The sequence below is a fragment of the Eucyclogobius newberryi genome, unplaced genomic scaffold (genome assembly GCF_026437365.1).
Source record: "Eucyclogobius newberryi isolate DKJ021-1_F unplaced genomic scaffold, fEucNew1.0.hap1 SCAF_5, whole genome shotgun sequence".
Classification (NCBI taxonomy): Eukaryota; Metazoa; Chordata; class Actinopteri; order Gobiiformes; family Gobiidae; genus Eucyclogobius; species Eucyclogobius newberryi.
The window spans coordinates 20,937,044-20,949,062 of record NW_027316167.1 but is presented as its reverse complement, the minus strand read 5'-3'; positions in this window follow the sequence as shown (position 1 = coordinate 20,949,062).

Here is a 12,019-nt window from a genome sequence, read left to right as displayed (position 1 = left end):
ATTAAAAAGCTTCGAGCATATAATTGACAATCAGAAAATTGAGATCTCGATCTCAATTCAAATTCAATTTAATAGAAGAAGGAAAGTAAAAACAAAAGCAGTGCGACTGGGATTGGACTACAGCAAGCAAGAGTCAAGGCCACAGTGGCAAGTGCAGACATATGTGCAGAAACAGTGAGGGTGATGGCAGAGGATTGGAGGCTAAACACTGAGGAACACAGAAAGACAGAAACAGAGCCATAGGCCGAGTGGAGCTGTCAGGACAACCAGGGAGCTGATAGACTACAGTGTCAGGAAACATTGTGTGGCTCCAAGAACCGCGAAAGCAGCAAAACTCAACGCAGGTGTGAATTTCCATGATGGGTGTTAAGGGCAAAGATGTTGGTGACAATTGACAAGGTGAAAGAAACACATCAGGGTCACAGTCCTGAGGTTTTTAGCCTGTATTTGGGGGTTCATTGCACTGCTTTACAATGTATCTGAAGCAGTGCAATGATCAAATATATAATTGTGATGTAAATAAAAAATATCTTTCTTCGTCTATACTTTCTCTACAGATTAATTGTGAGGTGACATTGTAGGAATAAACGTTATTTCAATTATGAGCTAACTAAACATGATAATTATTTTTGTAATAATCAACAACCCTGATTCCAGATGGGGTAAAGCAAAATTAATTACTTGTTGAAATTCATTTTTGTTGTAATATTAAGTAAATTCCACGGTCTTGTCACCAATTGAAATAATCAGATTAAACTTTTGTGATTTATTATAAGCATACAATATTATCAAAAAGGAACTCTATTTCCCCCAGTCTGAGAGTGTCATCATCACATTAATTTAACCTGAAAACCACCAATTCATTCAAATAGAAATGAAAGAGATTTTAAAAGAAATTTCGATTTGTTCGAAAAATATGAAGATTAACTGTTAAAAAGGGCAAGGAAGACATAGCAGTAACTAATAACAAGTGTTTGCAGATTAGAATGAACTAAAAGAAAGAAAACACAGTGGAAGTCACCGTATTTATTATTATTGTCACCGTATTTATTATTATTGTTGAGAAATGACTATTGCTTCCACACTATCTTGCAATGGTAAAAGAATCAAAAAAAGAAAGAAAATATTTTTCTTCTATAAATCCATCTTTGTTACCTTCTGCCGTTGTGTAGCTATACCTGTAAATATAGGTGCTCCGAGGCTGATGATGAAAGCCCGTCTGGGTGTCCGTGTGTAATCTCCCCTCAGTCACCTGCCGCTCCACAGAGGCAGAGGGCACTGATTACATTAGTCCTCCGAGGCCAGTGCGGATCAATACAGTCACACTTCAATCCAATACTATCAGAGGCACTCCCTAATGAGAGCTGGAGAAAGGCCTGCAGAAAAACAAGGAAGATAACTCCATTCTGTCATTTATTTGTCAGGGGGAAATCTTTTTATAGATCTGTCTTCAGAGCGAACAGCTTTTTCTTGTTCTATGCTGCCAATATACGGCTGCAAAATAAATACAATAAAAAAGACAAACTACAATTTTCAAGAAAAGTTTATTTAAATCTCAGTTTTGATATTTTTAGCCAATCTGGGACAGAATGAGATGAGTCATTTGGCAAACTGTTGGAAACTGGATTTACATTATTGTTCTACTTCATATCTGCTTGAAAAGGGCCAGTTCCAGTTTTAGATCCAGTTCTTCTCTTTGGATTTCATGTCCTATTGTCTATCACCACTCTCCATTTTTGGCTCTCTTTTTCTCTCTCACATACAGTGTTTAATGATGGTAATTTTCTACCCAGGTCCGAGTGTGAGCTGATGTGGTGAAGCTCTTGGCCCCCCACTGTTCCTGATGAGGCATGATGGGAAATTACCCACAGCTCTCTGTTGTCAGACTGTAACTCACTGTTTGGTTGTAATAAGCAGTCAAACCTCAGCGTGTGTGTTTCTGTGCACACTTTGTCTGTATTGTGTGTATTAATTACACTGTGAGTGAGCTAGTGACCACAGCTGTGGGCTCCACGCCCTGCTCTCCGGGTCACTTGGGTCATCCTCTGGCTAGAACAGCTATAGTGCCGGCGCAGTCAGACACAATAATAGGAGTTCTTCTCACTGAGCTGTGTTCGGATACCACTCAAACACTTCACTCCTCTATCATCTATCACTTCCTTTCTCTCAGTCCACATTTGCAGGTGCTGCTGTGAGTGGCCGCCTGCCGGTTATTGACTGATGTGGGCGAGGTGCGGAGCTTGCTGGGGCACTGGCACTGGGTGAGAGGATTGTGTGGAGCGGGCAGTGGGAGGCTGCCCCTGTCACCGTGGGGTATCACCTCCGCACAACTGCTGTCACTGGCAAATGGAGCTGCACTGGAAGCCTGGAAGGAGCATCCCACTGGGCTGCACCTCAAATCAACTTGGAGACAGTGGGAGACTGCAGGTTCTGTTTGATAAACATCAGAGGACGTCCACTGGCAGTTTAACTACATGCACAGCACGCACATGCTCGCACGCACATGCTCGCACGCACACACACACACACGCTCGCATGCACACACACACACACACACACACGCTCGCACGCACGTACACACACACACACATGCTCGCACGCACACACACACACACGCTCGCATGCACACACACACACACACATGCTCGCACGCACGTACACACACACACACACGCTCGCACGCACATGCTCGCACACACACACACGCTCGCACGCACGTACACACACACACACACGCTCGCACGCACATGCTCGCACACACACACACGCTCGCACGCACGTACACACACACACACACACACGCTCGCACGCACATGCTCGCACGCACACACACACACGCTCGCATGCACACACACACACGCTCGCACGCACGTACACACACACACACAGACACACACGCTTGCATGTACACACACACACGCACGCAAACACACACACACGCTCGCGCACACACGCACGCACGCACACACACACACACACACACACGCACACACACAAACACACACAAACACACGCTCGCACGCACACAAACACAAACACACACAAACACACGCTCGCACGCACACAAACACAAACACAAACACAAACACAAACACACACACACACACATGCTCGCACGCACACAAACACAAACACAAACACACACACACACACACACACACACACACACACACACACACACACTGATCATAATATGTTTATTTCATTTTCTACCTTAGACACTCCAGTCAGTTGGAAAAAAGCAATCATTTAACACCAGTCATTATAAATCTCTTTTTCAGGGTAGTCGGACTGCCATGAAAACCCCAGTCCAAGGTGAATAAATGTTGTAAATGTATTTGCAGCTTTTTGTTTATGCAGCATATAAATTCAGCAATGATGAAATGTAACGATAATGCTTCCGTCAGTTACCGAGAAATATAATAAACACTGCAGGAGGTTACAAGAAACACAGACCTCTTTAGTAAGTTTTCTATTCTCTCAAAAAAGCTCACAATATGATAAACATTATTTAAAGCAATTATCAAGCTAGTGATATCAATACAGTTTTGCAGGAATAGAGATTGCATGATATCAGCAGAATCAACTTTTGGCTAACAATAATAGAATAATATTTGTTACTCCTACTCAGCCCACAGTAAATCAATACAACATTAAATACTATGGTAGGATGAGCCTTTGGTCAAACAGATTGCCACTAGCTAAATGTTGGTAAACTAAGCAGACTATGCCTGAGCAGCCTCAGACTGGAGGCACACACAGCCTGTGCCAGGAGCTGACAGTAAATAAAACTAGGGGCCCTCCTAATTAGCTTTCTGCCTGAGGCTGGAACCACTGAAAGTGTGTCAGACTTTCTTTGTGTTGGATGATTTGATGCCAGCAAGAAACCTACATTTCAAAGCTGTGCGCTTATTTTCTATACAATATTTTACAGAATTTGTGTTTGAGTGAGGTTGTAAACTGGATAAAAAATAATATTATGGTACTGAACACAGAAGACATATATAATGCTTGTAGGTTCAGATCACAGCATCAATTTAAAGCATGTAATGATTTTGAGAACAAGTACACAAGGCCAGTCTTGTGGGTTATGGATCATAAATTTGCCAGGATAAAGCACATTGAATCAATTGACGTACAAAAATGACAATGTAATTCCAATCATAAAAAGATTTCGATGCGCAAATTTCGATGCGCAGGCTAGGTCACGGGCCGAATATAACGCAAAAAATAAAACTATAAAACTAGTAATGAATAATAAAAAGCTTTATACAACCTGTATTTAGCCTAGTAATAGTTATGAGTTGCACAACTCTGCAGCAGGTGAAAGACAGAGTCCATATTCATGCATCAGCAGCAGGAACAGGAACATGGACTTAAGACTTGGATTTTGACAATTCTCTTTTAAAAGCTGAAGGTAAATTCACAAAAAAATAGTTCTAGGGATTTGTAATAAAGCAAACATTTCCAGAATCTATATAAATATCCCATAAATTTTTCATTTTATTTTAGGGTATTTTTTTCCTTGTGGGTTTGGTGTACAAACTGACCCTGATGCTTCCCAGAATTATCGATTTGACTGGAAATAAGAGGGTTTCAGCTTTATTTTTATTTTCAACATATTAAGCAGCTTCCGTTTTATAAGATGGTGGACGAAATGGAATAAATAAAGAGAAAGTTCAATGTCTCATGCTTGGGATGCATTGAGCATAAGGGGCTGAAATGTTCGGCGGGCCAGATTAAAACCCTAACCCGCATGTTTGACACCCCTTTACTAGAATGTCTATCGGTGCAGAATATTATCATATTCATTGTTATAATTTGAAATAAATATATCGTACAATCTAAATGTCCACAAATAATTTCTGACAAACATAATTATAAGACTAGGTATGCCTCTACAAGAAAATGAAAACAAACATTTATTTTTAGGGCGATGCACACTTCTAACGCAAGAAGAAAATAAGAAAAGATTAATTGAAACATTTCCTGTTACCCAATTGAACACACAAAGTCTTAGTTTAGATAAACTGTTTGTATTATGATAGTTATCGTAATAAGTTTCACATTGACATTGTCAATTTAGAATACACTTTTGTAAGTATATGAAATATAAATATATACAAGAAATAATTTTCTGTATTTTAATTAGATTATTTTAATGGACCCCAGAGAGACTAGAGACAGCCTGACTGCGCTAATGGGGATCCACGATGATGTCTTCATTAAGAAGCTCTTATGGAGCCATGAGACGTTGAGATAATGATACACTACTGACCCCTACTGGTTACTACTAATACATTATACAATATTAAAAACTTTAAAATACATATTATTTATTTTTCCTGACACATAAAAAATGTTAAAATGTTCAATAGGTTCACAATTATAAAGTGTTTAACTGGAACCTCAAAATAACCATCCAACTGACACAGGACCCCGATAGTAAAATGAATTTTACACCTATGATCATTTCAAGTTGTAAAATATATAAAATTAGTTATTATTAATAGTTATTGAGTTATTTGACCGAATTTAACAGACATACACTAGATAAACTATATAATCATAATTTTAAAATGACATATTAAAATCATTTTGCGACCTCCACAGGGGTCCCGACACACACGTTGGGGACCACTGCTGTTAAAAAAGAGCCCATGTTGTGGGATGTCTGAAAACTGCAGATGTATAGATACTAAATACAGTCGCTGCACTGAAAGGCAAAAATGCTGGTTTTAAACAAAAAAATAAAGTGATAATTGTTGTTGTTTTTTTGTTTTTTTTAAAGACTCAGGTTGTGTCAAAATGTCTGTTGTTAATATGACAAATGAATAAATATATATAATTAAACATGTTTTCAGACCTACTATTTTGTTCAATTATTTTACTTTGTGCAATAACATATGTTCACGCTGTTCTTGCCTACAACTAAGGGAAGGGAAACCTGTCCGTGGAAATCCGCTCTCTCCCTATGCTAGTAGTTTCTACTTATGTTTCAAAGTAGTGCCATAGATTTTCTTCAGTATCTCATTAAATAGTGTGAGGGTTAATGTGTAATACAGATCCAAAATAAAAAATCTAAAGACCAAGAATTTTAAACATGACGCAACAATTTATATACAAACAGTGCATTTATATAAAAGCATGTTTTTTTGAGCTGGGGAAGTGCATTGACCACAGTCTGAGTATCACATGAGATCTGACAAGTACAAACTACACACACTGCATCTAACAGTGTGTGGCAGAGGCCCTGGAGCCATGAATGACTATGGACTGTGTGGACTATCAGTCGCAGTATCAAAGGAAGAACCAATTAAGAACATTAATTATGCTTCTTTGGCACCAACTATCTATGTCTTTTTAGCCTGCAGAGCCTGCAGTTGCACGCTCCCCTAATGACATCATCCAGTAAAGTTGAGGAAGTTTGTCATGTTTGGCAGAACAGGACTCTCCTGGACGAGAGGACAGAGTGGTCTCAACCACAGGGTAAGAAAGTGAAATGAAACAGAAAATGCTCTGTGATTGCAAAAGCTGCTTCTACAAGGTTGTCTTAATGTGCTGTGAAAAGAGAAAAGCAAGATAAACGCTGTTAAATGCTAATTCGTTTGATGTAAATTTACAATTAGACAGATTAAACAGAGCATCTGCAGCGTGCCAGTTTACAGTGTAAAGCTCATTAAGGAGACCGGGTTACATAACACAAGGCATGTTTAAAAATGATTCAGTTAGTTACTGGCGACGGAACGGAAGAGTTTCCTCTAAGAAATAATGTTAGTTGATGACTAATCAAATGTTTCTCAAATCAAATTCCAATTCTTTGAAGGTGAGCTAGGACCTGGTCTATCAGCAAATGATGTGGCAGTAAGGGGGAACAATGTAGATTTTCATGTTAAGGTAAACTAAAAGCAAGCTGTCAGGTGCAGTGGTCGCTGCAGCGCTCGGGGGAGCCATCTCCAGATCTTGTGCAAGTCATGGTCAGGACCTTTGTTGCAGGTTTATGGTGCAGGTTCTAGGTTGATTTAGGAAACTGGTGTGCCCCGGGCGAAACCCATCCAGGCACAGAAAGACCCGGTCTGGCCCGAGAGTCAAACGCTAGCCACTCTGCCATCATGCAGTGTGGTTGTTAATGTTAATGACCCTTACTATGAAAAAACACATTTTTAATTGTTATAAAAATATCATTCCGTCTGATGAAATCTTATGACTGGACACTTTTAGAATATGACATTGTCCCTAGCCAGATGAACAATAGAAAATGTTTAATAAATATTTGGGCCTTTGCTAATTGATCTGATGAATACATGAATGAATACATACATTAATGGATTAGGCCTACATAAATCTGTTTGGTACTTTGTTACAAAGATTATTGGCATATAGGAGGGTATAGGACAGCTTACAAGTTTAGAGTTTTGTTTTCCAGTTAGATTGTTGAATCAGCATTTTTAGGGCAGATGATGAAGAGATGATCTTTTGGGAGAGAAAACAGTGGGTCAGTTATCCTCACTTTCCATAGCCTCTTGGTTCACTGATGTAGTCTACTCACTAGACATTTACATAGATACAATCTTCGGCTAAACGCTTGTGGATGACCTTGCTCTTAAGAGTTTCCAGATTACCAGACTTTAGTTTTCATGGCCAACGGACCATTATATGCTTATTGCTCTCACCGATTATCCTCACTATGTACGGTACATTAGCGAACCCCCTGCCTGCACAATCAACGGAGAGCGTGAATGAATGATCAGCCATTAGCAGGTCGGGTGTGAACTGTGAAAATGGGCTCTCACACCAATGACTGCAGGAGGCCTTGATTTTCTCTAGCCTAGCATCCAGCTAAAGAGGCCTTCTCTCCCTCGTCCCATGTAGAAGCACCACGCAAGGCACGAGCAAGCACTGCCCAATGTGATGCACACAAATATGGAGTAGTGTAGCGTGCTGAAGCCCAGTCTACTGGAGTGCAGTGTGCAAGATCATGGTAAGACTCCTTGCTAACATATGCTTGTGTTTAATGCAGCGACCTGCTTCGGCATAGTGATTTTACACATACCCTGCAGTGAAGGTAGTGTGTGTGCAATATCAGTAATCACTGTACCTCAAACAGACGGAGTATAACTAGGCCTGGTGCGCAGAGAGTGCCATGAACAAGTGCTCCGCCTGTCCATGTCAGAGACCACTTCATCTGATGCGCTAAAACCTGTGGGAGATAATGGAGAGCCTACCAATATCTGCACTGCTTCTACCACCAGATACATATCTTCAGGATGGGCCTCATAAGGGACTGCACAGGGACTCCAAAGGTGTGTGTGCTTAGTTCTTTTCGTCTTATTTTGTTAAGATGTCTTCAATAGCCTGTTTTTTCCACTTTCTATTGCATAATTTACCATAAAATAATGACTGTTGATTATAGGCCTATTACATAGTCATTTAGAAAAAGGTTGGACTTGAGTTCTTTCACACAGATTTGTCAGTGTCTTCAATGTTTGTGTGGTAGTGGATCAAGTCGAGTTCATTTCGTCTCTAAGGATTGGATGCTATTAGAGCTGCCAGCATGAGGGAACAGCATGTGAAAGGGTCAATGGAAAACTGCTGATAGACTCCAAAATCAGAGTTCTTGTTGTCTGGGGACACTGGCAGATAAATATAACAAAAATGCACGTATAATATATGAACGTGGTTGCTATTCATATCCAGGGGTTTGAAAATGATAAAAAATTGTAATCGATTACCAATTTAAAACAATATATTTTATCTTTTGAATGGGGAAAACAAGTCCCCAAAATGGTGCGGATAACAGGACGCTGAAACAACCCACATACAACTTATAGACAAATCAAAGTTTTCTGCTATCAACATTTTAATATTTTCCAAAATAACCAAATAATAATAAGACATGAAGATCCTACAAAAACACCACTTAAAAAAACAAAATCCTTCTGACAATTTTCATCTTTTCAGAGCGAGAGGCGCAAGAGTGTGATGCGCTACTTCAGCCCCATCATGCCTGTTTGGTTTTCCACTTTCACACCCCTGTCTAATTTCACGGTAAAGGATAGCGGCTGCTGTGTGTGGTCTTGTTGTTAACATCGCTGTTGTTGAAGCAATGGACCAAAGTTGACAGAGCGCTTCTGACTTCTGACTTCACGCCTTACCAACACCAATGCCTGCCTGTGCATGGTTAATTTAATTGTTATTGTCGCAGATGTGTGTCCCGATAGAATGGCGAGGCCTGTTGGTTCAATGGATAGGTTTTATTTCCACTGACTAGTCTTAATGAAAACACATCAGGATGTTCTGATTCCAAATATTAATAGTCACTTATGTAGATTTTGGCTCGACATTTTAATTAAAAAATATATATACTTTTGACCTTTGTAGATTCAAATTTCTTCTTCAAACAATATAGACAAAGATCAAAATATCGTATCCAACAAATTCAACATGTTTTTGAATGACAATGAAGTAACTGATGCAGTACAATGAACACACATACATTTTACACTTGGCCGCCTCTATCTTTTCCATTGCTGTTACTTTACCACCCCAAGCCATCAAATCCTACTTTAAGTCGTTCATTGTCACATCAAACTATCATATGCCCACAAAAACTCTCCTTAAACCACTGGATGTTCACTAATGTCTCCACCCTTTTGAATAATGGTTGTATGTACTCCCGTATATGTTAACATCTCACTTACTTCATGCCCCACACCTAATTGGTTTAGTCTGTGGATGAGGTCAGTGGCCATGTGATATGGGCATTGTGCACCAAATAATGAGTAAGCTTTAAACACATAATGGGTGAGCTTTACTATCAAACTCTCACACTACCGAATTGTAAATTAGTGTCGCATTTTGATCCCATATCTTGATTCTGTTGACGCAGCTTTCCTGATCTTTATGCTGGCATGGAGTGATGATAATGAGCAACAAGGGACAGCGCAATGAACACTAGATGCATGTGCTCCAAAGTGTAAACACTCCTAACTGGATTCACCTGATTTCTGCCCTGGCATGCTCTGCTGCGCCATATTCAGCACCCTGGCTCATTATAAGACCTAATTCAATTGACCTTGAGATGTAAACATGCTAACGTGTTTATGTGAGGGCCAATTAGAAACACTACAGGACCAGAGTGCCGATCTGCTGTTCCGTAAAGATGATCGCATGCACGGCCATGGTCGTAAGGGAGAAGCCAAAGCAACAGAACATTTGGTTGTCTCACTTTGTCAATAGACACAAACGGCAAAGAGGAACAGAGGAGGTCAGTACAGGCCCGGCTAGTGTCCCATGCTTACTTGTGTGTAATGACCCATCAGTGGCGACATCTTGTTTCATCAACTTCTGCTTCCCTTCACTTGTCTGTCTGGACTCAGTCTTTCACTTGTCTCCTGCTCCTCCACCTCAATCTCTGAAATCTATATATATCTTCTATATCTTCCCATTTCAGTCTCCACAAAAGTGTGTTTTTTCTTCAGACGTAAAAAAAGAAAGAAAGAAAATCAGAAATACTTTGACGTTTCCCTTGTGTCTAAGAGAAAAGTTGAATATCAGACTAAATGCAGATCAAAACATATGGGTAGATGTGGGTAATAATCACATTTCTGACTACATTTATTTTAGTTTTCGTTAGACATAAAAGGTGTGAGGGTGAAGAATTGAGATGCTTTTAACCATCAACCATTACCTTTGCTTTTAACAAACATAGAAGGGTAATATTAAAAATACCATCACTATGTACGCTGCACTCTTGTTATTTTGTAGATTGTATTTACATTTCCAAATAGTTTTACATTACTCTCTGTCTAATTCTAAACTGTGCCCCAAAATGTAGGTGAATCACTGTGAAAAATCTAATATATAATATAAATATAATATAAACATACTAAGTTGACATGAAACAATATTAAAACTAAATCGTGAGCTGGCTTTAAGAACATTTACATTTGTCTTTGTCATATCACCCACTCACTACTTGAAAGGTGTGATAAAAGAGCTTTGCAAAGAGTTTTCAGATTTTTTGTTGAAGAAAAAGTTTTATTTCTGTAAAAGCCTGAAGCAACACCACTATTTTTTATTTATTGTTTTATGAGGAAACCTTGTTTTGCCATGATGACAGAAAATTGTAAGACTCCTCTGTCATCAGAGTGTGTGTGTGTGTGTGTGTGTGTGTGTTTGTTTGTTTTGTGTGTGTGCGTATAGGGAGAAGCAGGGGGCCCAGCTGTCAGACCTCTCACCGGGACACTGGCAGGCCCAACTCGCCGCGGGCCGTGCTCTCAGCCCCACCTCTGACAGGCATCGTACTTATTGCTCAATGACATTCGATGTTTTCCTTCAGTTTGCTGTAAGATTGATTTCCCAGATATGTTTGAAATATCTCCAGAGCCCTTGAGCGGGTGACTGGCACAGTGGCACTGAGAGATGCAAGAACGAGAGGTGTTGTAATGAAGGGGGTGCTCTTGAAATAAAAGAGCTACCAGCTCAGTGTTGTCAAGTGCAACAGTGCAGATAGCTTGGACATATAGAGCATATACAGTATGTTCTATCCAATGTTGCATATAGATTCTACTTAGGTTGTATTAGCCTGGGTACTGCTTACACATGCCACTTAAGAGTTGTGCTAAATACGTATATTACATTTTTGTTCTGAACCATAATAGTATTTTTGATCCTAGATGTTATACTACCAAACCATAGCCTGTAAATCCAGGTCATGTGATGTCCAGAGTACATTGGCCAACAGGATTCCTTTGCTCATGTGCTCACCGGTGAAAAGGCACGCCCCTGTATTCACCCCTGAATCTGTAGATTGCAGGTTACACTTTTCATATTAGTACCCAGTGAATCAACTGTCTCCTCTGAGATTTGAACCTGTGACTTATTGATCCAAGGGCAGGCACCACCCCCACAAGAGGCAGTACAAGCCACTGGCACAGTTCACAGGGAGGGGGCACACGTGGTATGGGCAGAACACTCAATATCATAAACGAGGTGATCCGGACACACGCTTCATAGA